Here is a 25,073-nt window from a genome sequence, read left to right on the forward strand (position 1 = left end):
TAGGAGAGAACGGTGATTGAAAAGGAGATAGAAAGAGATATATGTGGATGGACAAGAGATAGAAAGAGATAGAGAAGTGTGGATTGAGAGAGATAAGAGAGATCGGTGATTAACAAGGAGATAGAAAGTGATAGACAGGAATAGGCTAGAGATAGAAAGAGATAGAGAAGTGGGGATTGAGAGAGATAGGAGAGAACGGTGATTGACAAGGAGATAGAAAGTGATAGACAGAAATAGGCAAGAGATAGAAAGATTATTCCGTGAGCTTCTATAGGGAATTATAACGTAGAATCCGAATTTCAACAATTTAAGAGTTGATTTTGCTGATTTTTCGAGTTTTTTAAAAAGGAACCGAATGGGGACCCAATGGGGTCTTTACAGGTACTTTGTAGAGGCTCCATTCGGTTCCTTCGGTCCGCCAGGGCACCTTTACCGGATGGTGACTGGTTTGGTACTGACTAGGAACTCACCGCGAGAGAAGGGGTCAACCGTCTGCGAGCAAAGCTGCGGCGTGATTCTGCACCCAATCGATTGATCGATGTATCAACGTATCGATTCATCAAAGATCGCGACTGGCGCGCGAAAATTCAAACGAACTAAACTTATTTGATTGTAAATTGGGTATTAAGCCGTAGTTAATATAGCGGGCTGTTACAGTCTGCATTTTTTTTTGGTTAGTTGGGAGCTGTTGTTTTGAGAATCGTAATAGAATATAATTTCAGAGAAATTTAATTGTGTAACAATCCTGGGGGCTGTTTCCTTCAAAACAACAACTCACAGCCCATCTTTCTTAAAGCTTTATGTTACATACTTACATACTAATAATTGCTTTTTCGATTTTACCAACTTTACTTGTTAATATTTTTACCTAAAGGAGAAAAGTATACTGGTAGTGAAATTAAAAAGTTTTTTTTTAATAACTTATGTACTATAGGTTTACCGATGAGTTTCCACTATTATTTACTCGTGAATCCTTTTTTCCTAAAGTGGAAACGTATAATGGCAGTAAGATTGAAAAAGTATTTACCTTAACTTAAAATACTAGAGATTTACTGATGCGATTTCTGCTATCATTTACTCATCAATCCTTTTTACCTAAAGGAGAAACGTATAATGGTAGCAAAATTGCAAACGTGCTTACCTGAGCTTACAATACTAAAGATCCTTTTTACCTAAATGAGAAACGTATAATGGTAGCAAAATTGCAAAAGTATTATATTAACTTACATACTAGAGATTTACTGATGCGATTCTACATCATTTATTCGTTAATCCTTTTTACCTAAAGGAGAAACGTACAATGGTAGCAAAATTGCAAAAGTATTTACATTAACTTAGATACTAGAGATTTACTGATGCGATTTTTCTATTATTTACTCGTTAATCCTTTTTACCTAAAGGAGAAACACATAATGGTAGTAAAATTGCAAAAGTATTTACATTAAATTACATTACTAGAGATTTACTGATGCGATTTTACTATTATTTACTCGTTAATCCTTTTTATCTAAAGGAGAAACGTATAATGGTAGCAAAATGGCAAAAGTATTTACATTAACTTACAGTACTAAAGATTTAATGATGCGATTTCACTATTATTTACTCGTTAATCCTGTTTACCTACATGAGAAACGTATAATGGTAGTAAAATGGTAAAAGTATTTTCTTTGACTTACCTACTATTTAGTTACAATAACCCTTATATCTATCTTACTCTTCATAGTTCTTCCTGGTCCGTGTTCGAAATTGGTAACGTGCGCTGTCCATTCTTCCACTCTTCAGAACCCTTTCTTGTGTGGGGAACATGCTGTTCTTCCTAGGTCGGCCTTGCTTGCGTGGGGCTCTTGTACGTTCGTCAAGAGATGCTTTCCATTGATTTTTTCCTGTAACCCGACCCTTTGAGTTTCGAAAGCGACTGGAACAGCTGGTTGTGGTGACCTGTCCCTGCTATTCGGAACCTCTACTGGGGCAGCTGGTTGAGCAGGCTCAATCTCACCTGGGGGTTTTAGCTTTTGTCCCTCAGGTGTCTCGTGGAAAGTGGGATTTCCATCCTGGATGTGATCGATGATCGCAGAATTGGTTAGTGCCTCCCCCTTGTCTAGAATAGCGGAGAGTGGAGGTTGATGATACGTATGAGGATATACCTTTATTGGATAAGGACCTTGCCAGCGTATCGCCAGACCTGCGTTAAACTTCTTCTTCTTGTCTGAAAGATGATGTGCGCGTGTTTTCACCATATCCCCAATTTGGTATCGCGGACCTCTCTCAGAAGGAACGGAGTAGCGCTGAAGATAGCGGGCCTGGCTAATTCGAACATCTTCCAGGCGAGCGACTCGCTCGGAAGCAGATTTCTGGGCATCATCAATAAACCATTCTCCTGGTCGTTTTAATGATGCTCCAAAGAGGATCTGACTGGGCATTTTTCCGGCCTGGGGGTGATAAACTGGCGTGGTCCAGGCTTCACAACCCCAGTTTTCACAGGCTTTCTTCCATTTTTGACTGATAAATTGAGGCCCGTTGTCAGAGAGTACAGCCCGCGGATAGCCAAAGCGCTGAAAGACCTCTGATTCGAGGATCCTGATCAGGTGTGGAGCTTTTGAATTTCCAATTGGGAAGGCCTCCACCCAACGGGTATATAAATGAGTGACAACAAAGAGGAATTTCTTGCCCCGAGAGGAGCGTAGATATGGCCCCATCAAATCCACAGCCACTATGTCCCACGGAGCCCGTGTTTAGCGGGGTCTTTGTGGGGGTAGTTGTATGACTCGTAAAGTTTCTTCTGTTCCAGGAATTGATGACCCAGAATTGGACAGTTTGTAACGCTGGTGGAAAGATTCTTCTATCCCAGTCGGATGGGCTTTATCTGCGATAAACTGCCACCTTGTAACTAGCTTGGTGATGTGAGGATCCACTTGCTGTGAACGCAAAATCTTCTCATAAAAATTGTCACTTCCTAACTGGGCCAAGAGGACAGAACTTTTCTTTGGCTGAAGAATCAAGAGCTCTGGAGGCAAAATTTGTTCATTTTCGTCAATGTCCATTTGGGGTTTCACAATAGGAAGAAGTGAGAGTGCACGTGAAAATTTACTTCCTCTAATGGTGCGCGGATGAATGGCGAAATGGAACATTTGCAAAAAACTATACCATGTTCCAAATTTAGTCTTGGAGTCCTTAGTTTTCTCTAGCCAATTCAGGACCGTGCCGTGAGTTTTCACGTGGAAGTGCCGTTCCTCTAGAAAAGGGCGAAAATGCTTAATGGCCCATACCAAAGCATGACCCTCCTTCTCCATAATTGGGTATCTGGCTTCCGTGTTACCGAATTTCGCACTTGCGTAACTCAACACCTGATTAGTTCCTTCCGGAGTTGACTGATATAAGACAGCTCCCATCCCGGCGGGACTGAGATCTGTTTAAAGCCATAAAGGCCAGTCCGGGTTTGGCCTGGCTAGCCGTAGATCCTTTTCGAATAGGGCTTTGATTTGTTCGGAAGCTTTCTCGGCATCCGGAGTCCATCGCCAGCGGGTGGTCTTTTTCAACAGGTCGGTGAGGGGGGCAGATACCTCTGAGAAATTTGGTACGTATTCTCGAATCCAATTACAGACTCCCAAGAATTGCTGAAGGCCCCTGCGTCCTTGAGGAGGGGCCGCTTGTAGTATTGCCTGTACGTGTTCTTCTTGCGGTTCATTATATTCTGAGGAGATTAGTTGACCCAAGTACCGAAGTTCCGCCTGACCTAAGATGCACTTTTTCAAGAAACACGTGAGTTTACACAAGTCCAACCTCTCGAGGACCAGGTTGAGGTGCAGAAGGTGCTCTTGCCAAATTTTTCGAATAGATGATAATGTCATCCAAATATACAAGGCAAAACTTATTTATATAACCCTTGAGGACGGTCTGGCTCATCAAACATTGGAAAGTAATGGGCGCGTTCTTTAAACCAAACGGCATTACCTTGAATTGATAGGTGCCGCCATGTGGAACGGCAAAGGCCGTATATTTCTTTGAGTCAGGATGTAGGGGCACCTGACAATATCCTGCATGTAAATCCAGTGTTGAGAAAACACTGGAATTCTCCAATTCTTTAATCGAGTCCTGAATTCGGGGTAGCGTATGGGTAGCGTCCTCCGAAATCGAATATAATTTACGAAAATCGATGCAAAATCTTTGCTTCCCATCTTTTTTCTTGGCCAGCACAATGGGTGAACTGTAAGGTGATTGACAAGGTTCAATGACTCCTTCGGCCAGCATTTCCTGGACTTGTTCTAAAATCACAGCTCTTTTCTCTTCAGAACAAGGATACGGTCGCAAACGAAAAGGCTTGTGACTTGTTAGCCGTATTTCATGTAGAGCCGACTGAGTTTGGGTTAACCTTCCTTGAGGATCCAGGGTATTTTGGAATCGACGTAAGAAGACATTGAATTCGTCCTTGCAACCAGAGGGGAACTTGTTATCTACCTGGATCACCGGGGATTTAGCTCGATGGCATTCAGGTATCCAGTTCGTTAAATAGAGGGTGTATCTGGTATCCCTACCAACGTAGAGTCTTCCCTCCGGAATATCGATACAGACTTTCTGGTCATATATCTAGGGTAATCCCAGAATTAACGGTTCGCGGAGTTCACTGCTAATAAGACACGGCAACTTTATCTGGTGATCCCCAAAGCTGATTGTTACTTTACCTTGGGACATCATAATGGCTGCGGGTGTGGCTAGATCTACTTCCTGGATGCAGGGTGTTATTGATTTTTTCAGCTCTTCACTTAGGTTATGCGGATGAATGAAGTTTTTAGTAGCGGTCGTATCCAGTAATTCCACGATACCATCCCCATTTAAGTGACATCGGATTCGGGGTAATCGGATATATTCTGTGGAAGTTGGTGATAAACTGGCTACAGAGAGCCGGGGGCGGTGGGGGTGGCTTGTCCACCGCCTGTCGCCAGTTTTCCGAGTCAGAGCCTTGTCTGGCAGTGCGTTCGGCCTTTTTCTTCTTATACACGTCACAATCCTTATGAAGGTGGTAACCCGGAAAATGCCAACATTTGGCAGTAGTACTTGGAGTCTCCACCCTCGTTGGAGGTTTCCGTTCTTTTTTTTTAGGCGTAGCACGGTTTAACTCCCTCTCATCATGTTCAGCTTCGACGGCCGGTGATAATAGAGTCTCGAAGGTCTTGGGAGCAGAAGCTCTGATTCCGTGCGGGATGCCCGGGCTGATTAGTTCCATCAGAGCTATAACCAAACTTTGTTCCGAAGCCTGGGGGTGCAGTCGCTTATACAGCAGTCTCTTGCATTGTAAGAACACACCTACCGATTCCTTATCAGTTTGCCGCACGGAATGAAGTTGGGCTTGTAACCTTCCCAGGATAGTCGGCAAATCGTACTGTTTTAGAAGAAGATCTTTAAACTGGTTCCAGGCTAAATTTAGTCCTCGGTAATCCTCCCACCATTGTAGAGCCCCGTCTTTTAACGAGGAGACTGCGGTTAGTGTTTTGTGGATTTCCGGGATATGCATATTAGAGAAATGAGTCTCAATGCTGAGAAGAAAAACTGTTGGGTCCTCATGATCTTTTCCCCAGAATTCCGGAGTCAGATTCACCCATGGAATGCCTTGAAAGAATTCTCGAAATCCATGCCAGGAAGAGGGGGGGGGGGATCCCATCAGGGCCTATTTGCGGACCCTGATTTGCCCCTGGATAATAGGTCGAGTAGGCTACTGAATAGCTAAGTGGATGGGCTCCATGATAAACAGCCGAAGAGGTTGCTGGAGGCGCAGGTGGGTAGGCTGATGTGGGTTGCAGCCTGGTAGACATCTTGATTAGCCGCAGGATAGGTAGCTAGGTAGGCTTCCTGATAAGCTGCCTGATAGTTGGCTGGTGGAGCCGCTGGATAGGTTCCTTGAATAGTGGCTGGATAAACATGTGGTACAGTTCCGTAGTGTCTTTTTCCACCTATGCTCACGCTCTCTGTTGGTGAAAGTCTTGGCAATCCCGCTGGATAAGCTCCGACCGACGACACTGAAACGGAAGCTGGAGGCGTAATCTCTTGGCCTCCTGGGTTTGAAAAGAGCTGAGCGCCAGATGGATATCCAGCCTGGGCGCTTGTCGAGCCGTTCGGATAAATTCCTGATGAGCCCGAGAACGTTCTGGCATAATTCTCCGAGTATGCATTAGTATTTCCTGACTCTGGATGTGAGATCGCGGGAAAAAGCCTATCTGGCATATTTGTTTGTAGAGAAGCCGGAAAACCCCCGGTGAATGCTCCTGAGATTGACGAAACCATGGCATTCCTGGAAGGTCTGGGGAAGTTAACGGTTGTGGTAATCAAAGACGATACTGGCACACTATGGACTATTGGACTCGTGAAGGTGGTTGATGTGGTGTGAGTTGCAATCAGAGATAGTGTTATCATGGGAGCAATGGTCGTAGTATTCAAAAGGTTGTTTGAAGATATAATGGGCAAGATATAATGGTAGGAAGACCTGGGGTTATACCGCTAGACGTACTCGCCTCAGAGAAATTGAGTAGAGAGTTAGCCCCTTCCCCTGGGGATCCGCATGTCGATATAGGGGTGCCATCTGCCAACAGTGTCCCTTGCTGATCCATGGCAACAGCTGAAAGAACCTGTTCTTCGGGTGGAAAGCCTCGAAAATACTCTGAAGTTTCCGAAGAGGAATCACAGGTTGGGTTGAGCGCCACCGGGTTTTGTTGTTCACTCCCGGAAGTGATGGAGTCGAAATCGTCGCTACGGCCCCATGAGACGGGTTTTACTGGTGCTCGTGCGGTCATTGGTGGTCCTGGCTAATCGGGCGTGATAATTCGGAATATTATCCAATATTCACCTTTTCGAAGAAAGGGCTACCACGTTGGGCACCATAAAATTGACAAGAAATTTTGGTAAGTTTAAAGATTAACAAAGTAAAATTGTCAAGCCAGTTTTAATTTTATAAGGTAACGATTCATGTAAATACACAAGGAATGACACATTTATTTATTGGATCCCAAATTACGAAAGATCAGTCGAATCGTAGAATAAGAGTTCATGATAATTTCGATCGATTTAAAAAAAACAAGATTTCGACACACTGTGGCTGGCTGGGGCCGGTTGATCACCGACTTCAGCCTTTTGGGGCAAAATACACTTTTTTCGTTGTGGTCACGTGGTCCATCATGTTGACTGGAATGGAATCCCAGATCCTCTTGATCGAGGACCGAGACGTAGGTGGATAAAAAAAATCCCTGATCCTCTTTGCAAAGGACCGAGAAAGTAATAAAGAAAGATAGGATCCCAGATCATCTCTACAGAGGACCGAGAACTATGACGACAGAATTCCACAGATCCTCTTAGCAGAGGATTGAGACGTAGGATAAAAGTGCCCGATCCCCTGTACAGAGGACCGAGAATAGCAAATTAATCAAAAAGAAAAGGATCCCAGATCCTCTCTACAGAGGACCGAGAACTATGACGACAATACAAAATCTGTCATTTTCTCAAGCAGCTTCGAATCTACCATGTACTGCAATGACCATTTCAAGCAAGGTTATATTGAATCGGTTTCCTTCTTTTTGAACGAGACCGACTTTTTTTGGGTTAAGCTCCCATATTTTACACGATTTTTTAAATTTATAAATTATCGAAAGATTAAAAGTAATCATGCGCAGGTCTATTAGAATCCTTTTGCTATTTCAGTTATTTGTGTTTTACAGCATATAAATTAGTCAACAAAATTATAGCGACTAAAAGTCTTTAAAAAACAATTCCGCAGCAATTTGAAATTCCAGTGACAGATACGCAATAAAAAAGCCTTTGAAACCCATTCAACAGAAGTGAATGAATTTTTGTTTCCTGGGTTAGAAATAATTATTTTCAAGATTTGAACTGTAGACAAATGTACGCTTTAATTTAGAAACAGTCGAGTTGCAGAGAATGTTTTCCGCGAACAAAACAAGCCATATTTGGTTAAAATACAACCATTTTTTCAAAATTGGTAAGAAGCGAAAGTAACCCGTTGTTATTTGCATTGTTATTTATAAAATATATCTAGATCATTAGTAAAAACTGTTATCTGAATTCGTCAATATTAAAATAACGTTAAAGTACTCCAATGGAAGTAGGACGATGGTCGTGGGAGCTAAAGCGTAGTCTTTGGACCCTTCGGCTTGCGGGTTCGATTCCCGCCTCGCACTCTGGAAGAGTCTCGGCGTCCCATACGGTGAACAGTAGCCTAGCAAGGGACTTGTTCATCTCCGGAGGGTCCCTCTTCCACCACCAAGTAAGTGTTTAGGGGTGTGTAAAGGAATAGAGTAGAAGTTGCAAGAAAAATGTTAAACCCTTAGGGGATTATTATTCGTTTTAAATAAATCTGTTTCAATAAAAGCATATTATCACCTGAATCTGCGCTCCCCGCTATTGCATTACTATATATGGAACCACTACCAAAAAATCTGTGGTATCCTCAACCTCATCGACCATGGGATCCTCATTTGCTCTTGGGAGGTTAGGATCATGAGTTGGATCATGGTTAGGATTTATATTATCCTCATTTAAAAAAGGCATTTCAATCGCGGGTTCATTTGGTATCTCTCCAGGTTCTGAATCTCCTTCGTCGTCTGCATCACCATCTGAGTTTAAAGAAAAATATATTTTATACATCCGTTAATTTCTTTTATAATCAAACTTTTTAACATTTTTTAATCGTTTTTAATTTGATAAATAATTGTTTACGTCTACATAAATGCAATATACTTACAAGATCGTTATTTAGAGGTTAGAATTACGCTACCGTAATGTCTACATATAATTTAAAAATAATTTACTTACTTTCGAGATCCACTCGTAAGTATGGATAGTGGTCCTTGCTCGATGTATTCTGACTCTACGAGTGCTTTTTATTATTTTAAGCATCTTGCGACGTTATAAAATGACACTTTTGTGAGAAACAAAAAGTTCATTAGTGGTTATTGGAAAATACACAGAATAATCCAACGCCATCTGCCATCAATTTCAGGAACTTTGCCACTACCTATCTGGCCAGGCTCAAGGTCGAGCCATTGGAAAATACAAGCTAGGGCCAGGCTAGGGGTGCCCGCCCCTACTGAAAATACCTATATAGGCGCCTATAAATGTCACTAATAGGATTCTATATAGGCGCCTATAAATGTCACTAATAGGATTCTATATAAGGATCCTATAAGTGACCTATATATGATCCTATATAGGGTTACCTATATAGGTCAGTATAGGTGCCACATATAGGAAATCAAACAGCTTCCTGCATAGGATCCTTTATAGAATCCTAAATGATTCTATGGAGAGGGCATGAGTTCCTTCTTCCTACGTTAGAATCCATATAAGAACATATACAGGTTCCTACTACTAGGCAATCACACAGTCAAAAATAACTACTGCGCAGCTGTATCTGCCATAGAAAACTACTGCGCAACACATCCGGTTCATCATCTGTCCTATATAGGTCACTAATATGATTCTATATAGTATCCTATGCAGGAAGCTGTTTCATTTCCTATAGGTGGCTTCTATACTGACCTATATAGGTGACCCTATATAGGATCCTATATAGGTCACTTATAGGATCCTTATAAAGAATCCTAATAGTGACCTATATAGGTATTTGCAATAGGACGGCCTGGCCCAAGCCTGGAACAGGGAAGATACCTGGCGATTTCTGTACGGGTAAATATAAACCTTTTTATAATCATATTTTATTTACTTTCAACAGAAACATATGTAAAAAATGTTTAATATTTTATGGTTCTATTTGTATCTACAATTATATCATCCTACCTATCAATGCCAAAGCTTTGTGACATTGTAGAATTTTAAAATGACAATAAAAACAGAGCAGTAACTGGGGCATTGTTTCCGTACTGGACGCAAACACACAAATAAAGAGAAATCGATCAATTTTTTATTTTAAATCAAAATATTACAATTTATGCCTTAGAATTTTTTTAATATTGGCTTTGTGGCATAATTTGCTTTGTGTGAGAATGTGGGGGGGGGGGGGGGGGGGGGGGGGGGGGGGGTAAGCAAAATTACTAACTCGCTACGGTTATAAAAGCAGAAATTCGCCAATAATTTCTTAAAAGAAAGGTTGCGGTACACTTTATATAAACCTTCAAGCTAATTCAATCTTATGTGTGTATCTTGTATACTTTCTCGCTATAAAGTTTATTGTTCCGTACAATAAATCTCCATCCTCGGAATCGAATTTATAAGTTTGGAGGTTATTGTGGTTTTTTCGTCAAAGCGATGTACAGCACTTAGTGGAACTCTCCACGACGCTTGTGTGCCACACTGCACTATTAATGCATATCTTTTATTCATATCAAACACTTAGGACCCAGGAAAAATGAACCGATATCATGCGAGTTGGTTTGAATAGCGTATCTGTCATTTACAGATTAAAAGAATAAAAATGCAATCGGTTGGACACATTTTTAATCGGTTATCTGTGCGCGGTGCTTTAAATCTGCCATTCCAGATTCGTCAAAATGCTGAGCGAATAGAGTTGAATGAGACTGACTAACCTGAAATCATTCCTATGAGTATTCTACGATTCGTTAATGTGCATATGAATGGCTTGAGATTCAATATGAAATGGATTTCTTAAAAGATCGCACCCAATGTTAAAAATACCTTGCGCTCATAGCAATTTTCAATAAGTGTGATACTGTCAATTATAGGTTACCTCAGGCTGTGTTCAACTGAGTGGACTATGCAGGTTGAAATTTTAAAAAATTATTCCGAATGAGAAGTTTGAGATAATAAGTTTGAATAGCACAATGTTGATTAATAAAAATTTACAGAAATTCAAATTAAATAATATTGTAATATATTATAATTGATGCTACAATTTATTTATCAATTCAATGATTATTTAGTTTTAATTCTATTTTTAAAGTAGTTTCATTAGATTATCCTGTACAGGAATTATAAGATTTACCCTGAATTAAGCGTCAGTGACATTTAACTTATTCAGTGCACACGCTAATGGCTGCAGGGAGTCCACGTGTTAGAAACAAACTCCACAGTTCGCTTATATCCATTTGCATCACAAGCATCCAAATCTTTAGAATTTCAATATCCGCATTTATGGTAAAGGCAATTTCGATAAGATAAAACGTGAGGGTTGTTTTTTGTCAATTTAAGATTCATATATGGTAAATGTGAAATAAATAAATGCTTAACGTTCTGATGTGGTGTGATGCAAATATGTCAAAAAAATGTTCAGCAAAATTAATTAAGATGCCTAAAAATTAATTGTCTGTAAATAAAAATAGACTACATGTATGCCAGGATTTTCTTAAAAGTTGCCAATTGAACTATTTTTTAATAAATAATTTTAACTATTTAAATTAAATTTGTTTGAAATAAGTTATTCATTTTCTATCAGAATTATCGTTCCTCTATCGATTAATGCTGATTCATAATAGCTACTGAATGGGTCCAAAAAAAAATTACTTAAATGATTAAAAAAGTTGATTTCTCATTCAAAACTCACTCTAACCTATGGGCGGCTATCTGGAATTTCAGTGACAGATACGCAATTCAGAAGACTGAAAACCCATTCAAATGCAAGTGAAGGGATTTTTTTTTTCCTGGGTATAATCACTTATAATGGAACACAATAAAGAGACACGAAGGAAATTAATAATATCTTTTTTGCTTTGAAATCGCGGCAATAGCAAAAATGAAAAGACGCCGACTTTTCATGCCGGATGGCGGATGAAGATGAATGATTTAAAGTTGTCGTGGATAGTCGATGACTCGAAATCTCGAATCCCATCTCGAAGGGTCGAACTTAAGGCGCCATTTTTAAAATGTCGTAAATAAATATTGTGTATTTTATGTAAGATAACCTATTTTCCCCTTATATACGTATGTGGTTTATCATGCATCTCATCCTTACGCATCACAATTACAAGTTAAATAAAGTTATGTTTGATATTTATTGGCGTTTCTTATTTCACAATCCTAACTGAGTGAAGCTAATATAGTCTCCTATCTAGTCTTCATAAGTGTCTCCAGATGCACTCTTGCCACTACTGACGTTACTATACTTTTGCTAATTGTTGACTGATCGAAACTATAAGTTTTTAGCAGTTCTTTAGGTTAATTTATAAACATTGAAAATATACGTGCCTGTATAGTGCAAGTGGAAATGTGAATTTACTGCTTATGAGAAGCTCCGTATCGTATATGTTGAATTCGATCTCTAAGCTCAAAATTCCTCTATAATTTAATTTAAAAATATGAGAGTCAAAATAACTAAATGGTCCTTATCAAGTTATCCATCACATACATGTAAAATTAGCTCACTGTTTTCTTTGTACATATCACGAAAATACAATAAGGTCTTTTTTGGACCTGTTAAATATGCCCAGTGTAATGTATATTCTATGGTATGCCAAAGTTTCGAAAAATTTTTGCAATTGTCTTCGTAACTTGTAGTTTAAACATTTTTCTGATAATTTGAGTGCCTTTTAACAAAGAATTTTACTAGAACAGATATGAATAAGCCCAGGAATTTTTTTTTTTGAATTACAGCAATTGTTCCAAATTTCGACGCCGCTTCAGTATTTTTACAATTCCAATTTCGATTCTTGGGTCTTTTTTCTTTTAGGGTCTATTTTTGTAGTGTATTTCTATGCTTAAAAAGCCCACAAATGCTGAAAACACCGTTTTAACTAAAAGTTTTGTAAATAATTTCATCAAATACAAAATTCAAAATATTAAAAATTTGCCACACTTCTAATTTCGATTCCTGGGTCTAAACGATTTGTTTCCTAAGGCATTTTTGTCACTGGAAACGTTTGAAGAGCCTGAATTAATTCTTCTCCTACTTACAAACGTGTTAATTTTTTTTTTTGAAAAAAAGTGAATTAAATAGAATTATCTCTTAGAAAATGATTTGAAATTTTTTAAACATATTTTTGAGCGCGGGTAACTTTGTTGCATGTCTATCGATTTCAAAATTATTATACCGTTTTTAGGATCCCAATATGCTACTTTTTCGCGTGGTAGCGATTCTTGAAATGTTTTCAGAGGCTTAAGATGGTTACTGCCCAACATGTCGAAGGCATTTTTGGTTAGAGTTGGATTTTTCTTTGATTATTTTGCACGGGGCTGTTCCGGTATATATCATCAGTCACGAATGCATTTTTATGATGCAATCAAGTGATCTGATGAAAGCAGGCTGCCCCGACATATTGGAAAAAGCCTAGTTTTTACCCCATCATCGACGGACTGGGTTGCAGTCAAGTACGCAATGGGCGGACCTATAGCTTAAGGTGGGTTCCGAACCACCAGAAATTCTGTAAAGGTACATAGAAAAATTTCCAGAGGCACCGGCTCAGGGATCGAACCCCGGACCTCTGAGGTGAAGTCGGAGCGTCTAACCAACTGAGCCACCGAGGCCCAATAATAAAATATTATGTATTTTTATTAAACTTTTACTCGTGTAAACCCGGTTATACATCATAGCCACGGACTAAGTCAAGTTACTGATGAGATTAAAATGTTATAAGTTAATTCAAATAATTTAATACGATGGTTGCAACCTCTTGCGATGATGTTGTAGGTATACAATTAAGAGCGGCCACGAGCGTTGGAGGTGATCATTCCTGGTGCTGACAACCTTGTCCTGTATTGCAATGGCGAATCCTTCCGTCTCTGGATACAGAACACCCTTTCTTAGCTAAATATTATATGCCTCACTATCCACTTCATTTTGATCTAACGTGTTGGGGTGCTCGCCATGGATGGCTTTCTGCCTCCATTGTATTTCTAATTCCTCTATGGTTTCTGCCCGGATATTCAAGACCCTATCTGAGGACAAATTTAAGGGCGTGTATTCAAGATTATTATTATTATTATTATCATCATAATTAGTTAGTTTTCATTTTCAATGTTTGAATATTGTTCCCCTTTAAATTTAAACGTACGCTTTAAAGCGTTGATAGTGAAATACTTTGAAACGTAGGCACACGTAACGTAATTCAATTTTTTTTATAAAGAAATAATGGATGAAGAGCAGGATAAACGAAAATGAAAGTTCAACGGCTTGGCACTAGATCCTAATTACCAGACAGGAAGTACGTCTGATAAAACGGAAAGGGTTTGGGAAGGATTTGATAAGAAATCGCTTCACAAGTTCCAACGCGAGTATTCTTTCAGAATTAATATCAAACCGTAAAAAAATGATCTCATTTTCGACTGTCCCGAAAAATAAGTCATTAACAAAGTTTTCCAAAAACAGAGCGCATCAGTTATATTATACTTCGCTACATAGCCGTATGTCTATGCATTTGTAAATAGAGATATGACGCTCTAGCACAGCATAATATACTTGATACGCTCTGTTTTCGGACAAATTTTTTTAGTGACTTATTCTTCGAGACAGTCGTTTTCTACCTTCATTTTTGAGTTAATAAAATTGTTCGTCTGATATTTGAATAGAAATTTTCCTACCTTTGAAACTAGCAATGATTCATAGAAAAATTATAATCTTTCCTTCTCAAATAAAAAAAAAAACTAGAAACTAGAGTTTTGAGAAATATACTATTACATATTAGTAGCCTTTCGGATTTTTTAAAATTAAATTTTGTAATATTTCTTTTGCAAATAATTAAATTTTCCACTTTGCCATTATTTTCTTGAAAACGTTATAAACTTATGAATTTCCTGGTAGAAAATTCTGTTTAATCAATTGAAGGACGATTGTTATTTAAAGTACTAACCCTTATTCCATATTTTATGGTTATGTCATTTTTGTTTTTATATCTGTCTGAGAATAAAATTTATATCAAGTATATCATTACTATAATTTGCTGCTATTAATAGATATTTTCTAAAAATACACCAATTAAATGCAGGGTGGCCGCTGGAGCGGGAAATAACCGGAAATTTTTTGATACCGTGGAAAACCGGGAAATGATAGTGAATTTATTTTTTTTACCGGAAATTTTATAAATTTTAGAATCTCTATATTTTAACGTTAAAAATTACACAGCCATAGTCGCTAAAAAATGTAAACTTCCGATGGAAGCATTATAATCTATTTTCAATTGAAAGATATAACTTTATTATAATAGATTTATAATTAAAGGCATTTATTAAATTAAAAGCCACGTTTCAGTCTAACGTATTACAATTTTAAACCAATCAAATTAATATTTTTTTAATTATGAGAAAGAAAATTTTATTTAATATTTCGCAATATTTTGCTTTTTATTTAAGACGATTAATTTTCAACTAAATATTCAAAAGTAAATAATTTCAAACTGAGTTGTTTGAAATAGAAAGCCTTGAACCGTTAAAATTTTTAAGAGCTTTTAAACCTTAAACGTTTACGATTTTGATTGTTCTGCTTAGAAATGATTAATTTATTAGCGAAATTGTTAAATTTTGATGTATGAATAACAATTGAACACTTATCATTTGTGGAAAAATTCGAATAATTTTTAGATATATTTAGATGTTTTAAAAAGATTAAAAAATAATTAAAAACTTAAAATCATTTCAAATAATTTAAACAAAGTGTGTGTTCCGACAAAATGCAGCTATTCGTTCAAGTTTTAATTTTTCTAGCTTAATATTTATTAAAATACTATAATTTAAGAAAAAATTTAATTCATTGATTGATTCTTCAATTTGAAACATTTAAAATGATAACATGGATTTATATTTTTGGAACTGAATCCTTGAACTCTACAATTTATAAAACTTAAAAATTGTACATTTTTCAGTTTAAATGCATTTAATTTAAAATTGTTTAATTGAAAAGTGTTAGGACTTTCCATTTTATATGTGTAAGTTATTGACCAATTGACTACAAAAATTTTTATTACAAAATTTTAAACTTCAATTTTAATTACAAAATTTTAAACTTCAATTTTAAAAGTTCAAAATTTAAGAGTTCCACTTCGAGTGCTTTAATCTGCCGTTCGTTTTTCATCCTTTTACATTTTTTTTAAATCAAAAAAAGTAATTTCGGAAATCAGTTAAAAGGCACTAAGGAACGTTCGTATGGTTCTAAATTTCTGAAAATACACAAAAATTTTAATTTTTAAAATTTTTAAAAAAATTTTGTTTGAATTTCCAAATTATTTAGGACCATTAAAATGTCACTTAATGGCTTTTATATGAATTCTCAGATTTGCAACTAAATATCTTAATGCGTGGGGAACGTGAGTTGTTGCAAGAAAATTGTCGGTATTATAGGAATCCGTTTAGGAAAGGTTAGGAATCGGGTAAGGTAGGAATATTAATATGAAAGTATTTTTAAACCTTTTTGTGAATGATCTGATGTTATACTTTTTCAGAAAAACAAATTAGACAGTGATCCTAGAATCGAAGAAGGGAAAGCTGCACCAAGTGTGCCATTGGATGGAATAGGTGAAGACTTCTTCGATTATTCGAGCAACGATGAAGATTCCTTTGATGACATGGAGGATCTGTATTCTCATACCTCTAATACTTCTGATTTGAAGGAACCTGCGTCTGAAGATCTACATGGGGTACCAAGTACACCAAAACCGCGTAAAAAATCTACATATCTCGAAAATGGGGACAGTGTGATGTTTAAAAAATCGAAACAGACTGTAAATGACGCGATAGAAATGGTCGTGGCGTATAATGTGAGATTCGGCGGTTCACTTGAGGTTAGAAACATGCTGATATAAATGCTGAAAATTTGTGCAGGGCCAGAGTTTAGAAATTTTAATATTTCCGATTATAAACCCTCTCATATATTTGATCCGCCACCTGATAAAGTAACGTTTCACTTTGATTGCGATCAGTGTATGAAGAAAGTTGTTCACTCTTCTGCGAAAGAATATGTTAAAGGAAAAACAATGCTCTGCGAAGTATGAAAAGCTGAATATTACATAAAACTCAGTAACGTAAGCAATTTTCTAATTGTCGATTTAGAATATCAGTTGCGAACACTTAGAAAAGGAGGAAATCGCTGCATTTTCCCTCAAAATGACAGAGATGTAATGACTGAGAAAAATACAAGTATTCGCGATATACATGATACGCGGAGAAAACTGATATGGTTATAGTAACTAAAATTATCAAGTTGCATTCAATATAGTTGCAATGGCCACTAGTTTTGTTGAGACATCTTTTATTTAAGTTGTTAGAACAAAATGACCTAGTTGCCAAAACGACACGCTTGTAGTTGCAGTATTGTAGCTCCCACAACTACGCTATTTGTAGCCTATCCACATGTAATTTAAGCCGCTTCTTTTGCGTATAGTTGGGTTAACTTATGATATGTTTATCACAAACACAGTGTTGCAGCTACATACTTGTGGTTGCCGCAACCACAACGCGTGGATGTCTCACAACCCCTGTGTGTATCTCAAACATTTCTGATTGGTTGCGCATAGTTGCCCAGATTCACGTGCGCAAAAATACATCACGTACCATCCTCATCAGGCCCCCGACGCCATCAGATTGTTTCTTGTGTGCATCGAATGTAGATGAAAAGTGAGTGAAAGTGCTAAAGTGGTGATATATTAGAATATTCAAAGTGTATGGACAATGAAGAATCAAGGAAAAATTTGCGCAAAATCTAAAGAACTTTAAAACCTTCTCACGAGTTTAAAAGGTACGTAAGTCAGGTTTTAGCCGTTAATTTTCGAAATGTAAACTCCGAAATATTTTGTACACCACATGTATCTGATGTTTTTAATTTTAGTGTTTTAATATTATTTAAGGGGAACCAAAATGCTTTTATTATATTTGAATTGATGTATTTTAAGCGAAATTTGTCAACTTTGTACAGTAACTAACATGCAAATTCAAATAAAAACTTATGTACCATTAATGCTGAGAATTTTTTCTTCATCCACACCCTAGTCAAAATATCTTTTACTGTGCAGTTGTGGCAACATATAGTGTGGTGGTAAGAAACACATTACATACTTGTGGCAGACACACAGTGTAGTTCTTACAACCAGTCTCTTACACAAACAGCTATGTAGTTGTGGAAACCACAGTTATAGTTAGACCATATTTTACTATTTGTTGTGGTTGTGACAACCCTAATTCTGGATCTTACAACCATACAGTTTTCTCCGTGTAGTGTTTTGTATAAGAAAGTGATCGAAACTTATCACGTAACAATTACTTATATTATTAGTACCGATGGTGCTCTTGTTCCACGTATCAAAAAGAGGTTTCTGGCCTTTACAGATATTATTGAACAATTTACCTGTACATCTTCGTTTTAAATTCATTTTATTAGCTGGTGTAATGATTGTCCGCACATAACCAAAACCCGATCTCATGAACCTTTTTATGGATGAATTCATGAAGCAAGCCAATCGTCTACATACCGAAGGAATAAAAGTGAAACTTTTTTATGTAAAGAGGGAATTTACGTTACATTTTTCTACGATCTTTGCTGTTGCCGATTCCGTCGCTTGAACCATACTACAAAATCGATTACAATTTAACGGTTGATAATAGGTTTTATGCTTTCACGATAATTCATTTTGATAAAAAGAGATATTTCGGGTTTCACTCGTGTAAAAAACTACGAATTGTTTGCCGACGTTTCGTGAACATTGCAGTTCACATCTTCAGGGCTGACCTGAAACTGAGGTATCAGGTCATAATGTTCTTAGGTATACTTTCTACGATGCCTGTGATGGGCCAGAGCGCCCTATTGTGGGGACTGGTCGAACTTGATTGGCCAATCAAGTCTTTTTAAAAAATCCGGGAGAACGGAAAACCAAATCGGATTGGTATTATATCCATTGTCCCTATTGATGTTATTAGGGTGTTATTAGGGTGTTTTCATGAAGGTCGACCAGTCCCCACGGTGGGGCGCTCTGGCCAATCACAGTCATCGTAGAAAGTATATCTAAGAACATCATGACCTGATACCTTAGCTTCAGGTCAGCCCTAAAGATGTGAACATTGCCTTCACGAAACGTCGGCAAACAATTCGTAGTTTTTTACACGAGTGAAACCCGAAATATCTCTTTTTATCAAAATGAAACCAAAAACCTTTAGTAAGCTCAGGACTTCTCAAGGTAAGCTACTAACATCTTTAGCTTTTTTGAAACGATGCAGAGATAACAAAATAGTCCCAAAATTCTTACAACTGAAAAATAATTTGGGAACATCTAAATCCAAATCGATTTTGTATAATACAAGTTTGCTTCTCATTAAAGAATAAATACAGCATACCAAATTTCTTTTGGACACTACCTCTAAAAAACTATTAAAGTTCACCTTTTCCTATCAAATACCCTCAGATTTGACATTTGGTCCACATTGGACCGCTTATCGTTTGGCCAATCCCAACGGATTAAAGAACTTTCCATCCAAAAACAAAAAACAAAATTAAACAAATTACTTCCAGTAAAGCAAACTAAACTAACAAATACAGTAAAAAACATCTCTGACCACCCTCTCAACAATGAAATGATTTCAGCCTTATCTAAAGGACATAATTTTGCTGTAGCTCTATCGAAAATACCAAAAGAAGAAATAATCAGCAATTTATAATCCACAATATATATCCTTTCACCCGAAAAAGCAAATGACATACGACGCAGGACGGCCAACATTTTACGCCAAGCTCAAGTTCCATCCTCAAACTTAACAAAACTGGAAAAAACCGCAATTAAAGAACTCAATCAAAATAAAGATATTATAATATTACACGCAGACAAAGGCAACACAACAGTAATAATGAATAAAGAAGACTATAACAACAAAATCATGGACCTTCTAATTGCCGATACATACAAAAAACTCAAAAAGCACCCCACAAAAACAATAGTCAGTAAAACAAAGACTCTTCTCAAAGACTCTAAACTTGACAGCTAAACAATATCGAACTTAATACCTACTAATCCCATCTCTCCAAAACTTTACGGGCTCCCAAAAATCCACAAAGAAAACATTCCACTCAGATCGATCGTCAGCGCAATAAGCTCAGCAACTTACAACCTAGCACGTTTCCTCGCTGCAAAACTAAATCCTTTTACATGAAACTCCATCACTCACGTCCAAAACTCATTTGACTTTATTAAAAAGATACAACAGATTCACATTCAACCCTAAGACATCATAGTGAGTTTCGACATAGTATCTCTTTTTACGAAATTACCAATTTCGGATACGATTAATATTATTAAATCTTTCACAAACTTCCCTTCCGTGCTTGTACCTTTGATAGAACAATGTCTCAATAATACTTACTTCTCGTTCAATAACCAATTCTACGAACAAACCTCAGGGGCAGCAATGGGATCCCCAATCTCACTTGTAATAGCCAATGTCTTTATGGAACATCTAGAAACTAAAATCTTTAATTAAGCCAAACCTAAACCAGAATTCTGGTTCCGTTACCTTGATGAAACATTTGTCATCTGGCGACATGGACGAGATGAACTAAATAAGTTTTTCGATTTTATCAATCAATTACATCCTAATATCCAGTTCACCATGGAAATAGAACAAAACGGAAAATTGCCTTTCTTGGACGTATTAGTTTACAAAAAATCTGATAACACATTAGGACATGAAGTTTACAGAAAATCCACGCATACAAACAGATACTTACATGCCTCCTCCCACCATCACCCATCTCAAAAACAATCGGTCATCAACTCCCTTGTATACAGAGCTGTCTCCATAACAGACAAAGATAACTTACAAAAGGAATTACAAAACGTTAAACAAATCCTAATACAGAACGATTACACCAACAAATTGATAAAGCAATAAGAAAACACACTCAAAAAGGCAAGTCAACACAACCTACGAAAGAAAGAGAGAGAAAAATGAACACCACCCTACCCTACATCCAAGGTGTCACAGAAAAAATAGGAAGAATTCTCAACAAACACAACATCCAAACCATATTTAAACCACCTGCGAAAATAGGACAACTACTAAATAACCCTAAAGATAAAAAGGCACCCTTCAGTGATCCAGGAGTATATAAAATCCCTTGTTCTTGTGGCAAAGTCTATATTGTAGAAACCGGGAGAGCGGTGAGCCAACGTATGAAGGAACATGAAAGTAAAGTCAGGCTAAAACATTTCACACAATCAGCACTAGCTGCACATCATATCGAAACAGGACATAACATTTTATTTGATGAAACAACAGTCATTGCAAAAACACAACAAATTTCCAAGAAAACATAGAGAAGCAATCGAAATCTTAAAACACCCTAATAACATCAATAGGGACCATGGATATAATACCAATCTGATTTGGCTTTCCGTTCTCCCGGATTAAAAAAAAAGACTTGATTGGCCAATCAAGTTCGACCAGTCCTCACGTTGGGGCGCTCTGGCCAATCACAGGCATTGTAGAAAGTTTACCTAAGAACATCATGACCTGATACCTTAGCTTCAGGTCAGTCCTGAAGATGTGAACTGCACTGTTCACGAAACGTCGGCAAACAATGCGTAGTTTTTTACACGAGTGAAACCCGAAATATCTCTTTTTATCAATTTAACGGTTATTTTGGATGCAGTTACTGCAATCACGAAGGGCAGCATTTGAAGGATATGGTATGGGGATTTCCTTTTGATTATTTGCACAACGGGCTTTTTGGAGTAACTGAACAAGTGTGGGCTAACTGGAACGCTCTGTTACAACTTGCGCAGCGCAAAGCTATTGACGATCTCCTTCGCATGCAGCCACCTAGAGATTTGTATACACCACGATCACATAAAAGTGTCTGGAAGGCTACATACTGGAAAGCGTAGATGCTTTATTTTTGTCTTCCTATATGCCGTAACATGATCCCAAGCAAGATGTTAGAACACTTCGCTTTATTTGTCAATAGCATGTTTACTCTACTAAAAATAGAGATTGCGGAGGACGAACTCGACAGGTGCGAGCAGGATTTGTTAAGATTTGTTGGCAAATACCAAATGTTGTACGGAAATGTTACATTTTTTGGGCCTGATCCTAAAAATATTTTCGACTCGACAATCAACAAAGAATGCGAATGTTGTATTCACAAGAATCGAGTGTATAGCAGCATCCGATACACTCGATCAAAAAAATTTAATGACAAAGTGAATGTTTTGAAAGACGGTAGTTTTGTACAAATTGTTACAATATATTGATTACCGGATAAGACGTGCTCGTTTAAAGTAAGGCAGTTAATTGTTAAGCCATTCCTAGCTGGCAACGAAAAAGTGTCACACATTTGGGAAGTTACGAAAAATATCGAACATGTACCCGTTGCTACTTCGGAAATTGATTCGAAAGCAGTTGTTCTCGACTTCAAAGACAGGCAATATGTGTGTCAAATCCCAAATACGTTTGAAGCTCAATAATTTCGATTAGTAAACAGTAAACAAATTTGATTTAATTATCCTTTTTAGCGGTCTTTTAGGACCTCAAAATACATGTAAATTTAGAAGTAAAAATTAAAATAACTATAATAGCGATTTTGTCGTAGCATCAAGTAAAATAGTATTTTTTCTCAACACCTGTATGAGAATGGCGACATTCCGTGTCTGTAAAGCATGCGATATGTGCCGGATTCCTCTACTGTAAGTTTGTCGTTCAGGAATACCACATTCCCGTACGCTCATCTCCGTTACAGGAATCTGACACTTTGCGCACACTTACGTTACACCGGATATTGCTACTTTCCTGCGCTTTTTGCCAAAAAGATTGTGTGGGACACGTGCGAGAAGCTATTCCACGTCTCGCACTTATTAGACAATATACTATTCCAGCTCCAAAAAATGTTCATATCGAATTTTTGGTGAGACTAGCAAAGACCATTTTTTTCATTTAAGGTGTATTAGTCAAAGAAGAATAAAATACTAATGTTCGCACGTAACTTTCGGTATGGTATTCGATACTAAGCAAAAACATTTTCGTCTTGTCGTAACTGTTCCACGTATAAATTTGATGTTGACTGAAGTTAATTTTCAAATGAAAAATAATGAAATCAATTGATTTTTTGATCTAAATTAATTTATTACATTATATTACTTAAATTCGTACGTCGAAAACTGATTCACTAAAAACCGGTAACATAACATTGAAATATATCGAAAAAAATAACTGTTTTCAAAGTTTCAAGCTTCAAAAAGTTTTCGTTAACTGAAGATATCATATGCGAGTATACGTTTAAAATATACAGTACTATTAATAAAAAAAAATTCATATGATTTTAATTTTCTGTCTTCATTCTAATTTCCCACTAATATACTAAAAATTATTGTACAATATTTGATGATAATTTAATTTCATTACAACCTAGAACATTTCATTGATACAAATAAATAATAGTATTTCTTGTGGTACAACGTAATTATTATCCATTAATTGATTATTTACTCAATTATTTATCTATTCACTATTATCAATTAATTTTATTTTTGTTTCATTTTGACTTTCACCTTCTTATTAATTTATTATTATTATTACTTTATGTGTATATATTTTGAATTCATGAATTATTTATTTACTATTTAATCAAGTTTATACATTCAATAGTAACCATTTTTTACAATCTTTAGTTAGTTATAGATTTAACTAATTATCATTACAATCCTTAGTATTATTAGTTTTAACCACCTTTTTGACTCTATTTATAGCTCATACGTTTAAAAGGTATATTATATTTATTTATATTTTCATTTATTTACAGATATCAAAAATCTTATTCATGAGATTCACAAACATTAAAAAATGTATGCATATATTCCAGAAAAAAGAATTTAAAACATTTTAAGCCGATATTTTCTGAAGGTACCAGTGGGAATTAAGATCATTTGAAATATAGGCTACATTTTGAAATTCAAAAAATGTCATAAAGATTTATTCTGAAGATATTAGAGGAAATTAAATAAATGTAAAATAAGTTCTACTCTACGGAATTAAAAACAGTTCAATATACATATTTTCTGAAAGAAATGAAAGGAATTGAATAAATTTGAAATGTATCCTTCTTTACGAAATTAAAAACAATTAATCATAAATATTTTTTAATGTACTGGAAGGAATTAAATAACTGTAAATTTTGCCCTATTTCTGGGACACCAAATAATTTCAGCAGTCGCTGCTGTCGCTATGGGAACTGCAGGGAATGAAATTTCTGAACAATGTATTACTCACTTGTGGATTGGAGGTTGGTGGAAGAATCAGGTTTTACATATGATAGAAAAATGTTGATTTGTACGTTGAAATCCGAATTTCACAATCCTTTTCAATTCAAGCCTTCTTGCTGAGAAGTTGTTATGGAAAAGGTAGTTACATAAAATCATTTGTATCTCGAGGTCCGAAATTTTATGCGTACATTATAAAAAAACCCCGATGGTAGCGAAACACAAGTATGCAAGGTCAAAGGAATTTCACTAAATTTTACTTCATCGAAACTAATTAATTCCTCAACGATCAGATTTTTTATTGTAGGTGAAACGAACGAGCCAATTCTTCTTGAGTATAATTGTATTCTTCGTACTGAATTTCATGATGTAATCACCAAGAGGGAAATAAAAGCATGTAAACGTTTAAATATGAAGAGACTGCCACATGGGGCATATGGATTCAAACATTGAATAAAGTTATAATAAAAATGTAAAATAATGTAAAAATGTAAGATGTACCAAATGTAATTATCTATATGTATATGCATATAGATAGTTATACTCAAAACTATAAATAAATAAATAAATGAAAAATCTTTGAGGAAGAGAGAGAACATTCATTCTTTTTTGTATTGTTATCATTGTATTCATATTCGTCATCATATTAATTTAAATATACTCATTGTAGGTAATAAAACAATCAGATATATAGCTTTTATTAATGAAAAACACTTTCCTTTATTTACCCTTTTCTTGTACTTGTTAAAATTGCAGACAAGTAATTACAGCGCCGATAATATAATTTTATAAAGGATTTCAAATACATAATCAGTTCATTAAAAAAAATTATTTCCACGTTTCAGCTTATCAAATGCATTATAGTTCGAAAATATCTCATATTGGCGAAAAGCTTTTCTCTCTTGTAGCGGTGCGTACGCGCGCCAATTAGCTTACAAGGCG

This window comes from Belonocnema kinseyi, chromosome 4 (genome assembly GCF_010883055.1).
Source record: "Belonocnema kinseyi isolate 2016_QV_RU_SX_M_011 chromosome 4, B_treatae_v1, whole genome shotgun sequence".
Taxonomy (NCBI): Eukaryota; Metazoa; Arthropoda; class Insecta; order Hymenoptera; family Cynipidae; genus Belonocnema; species Belonocnema kinseyi.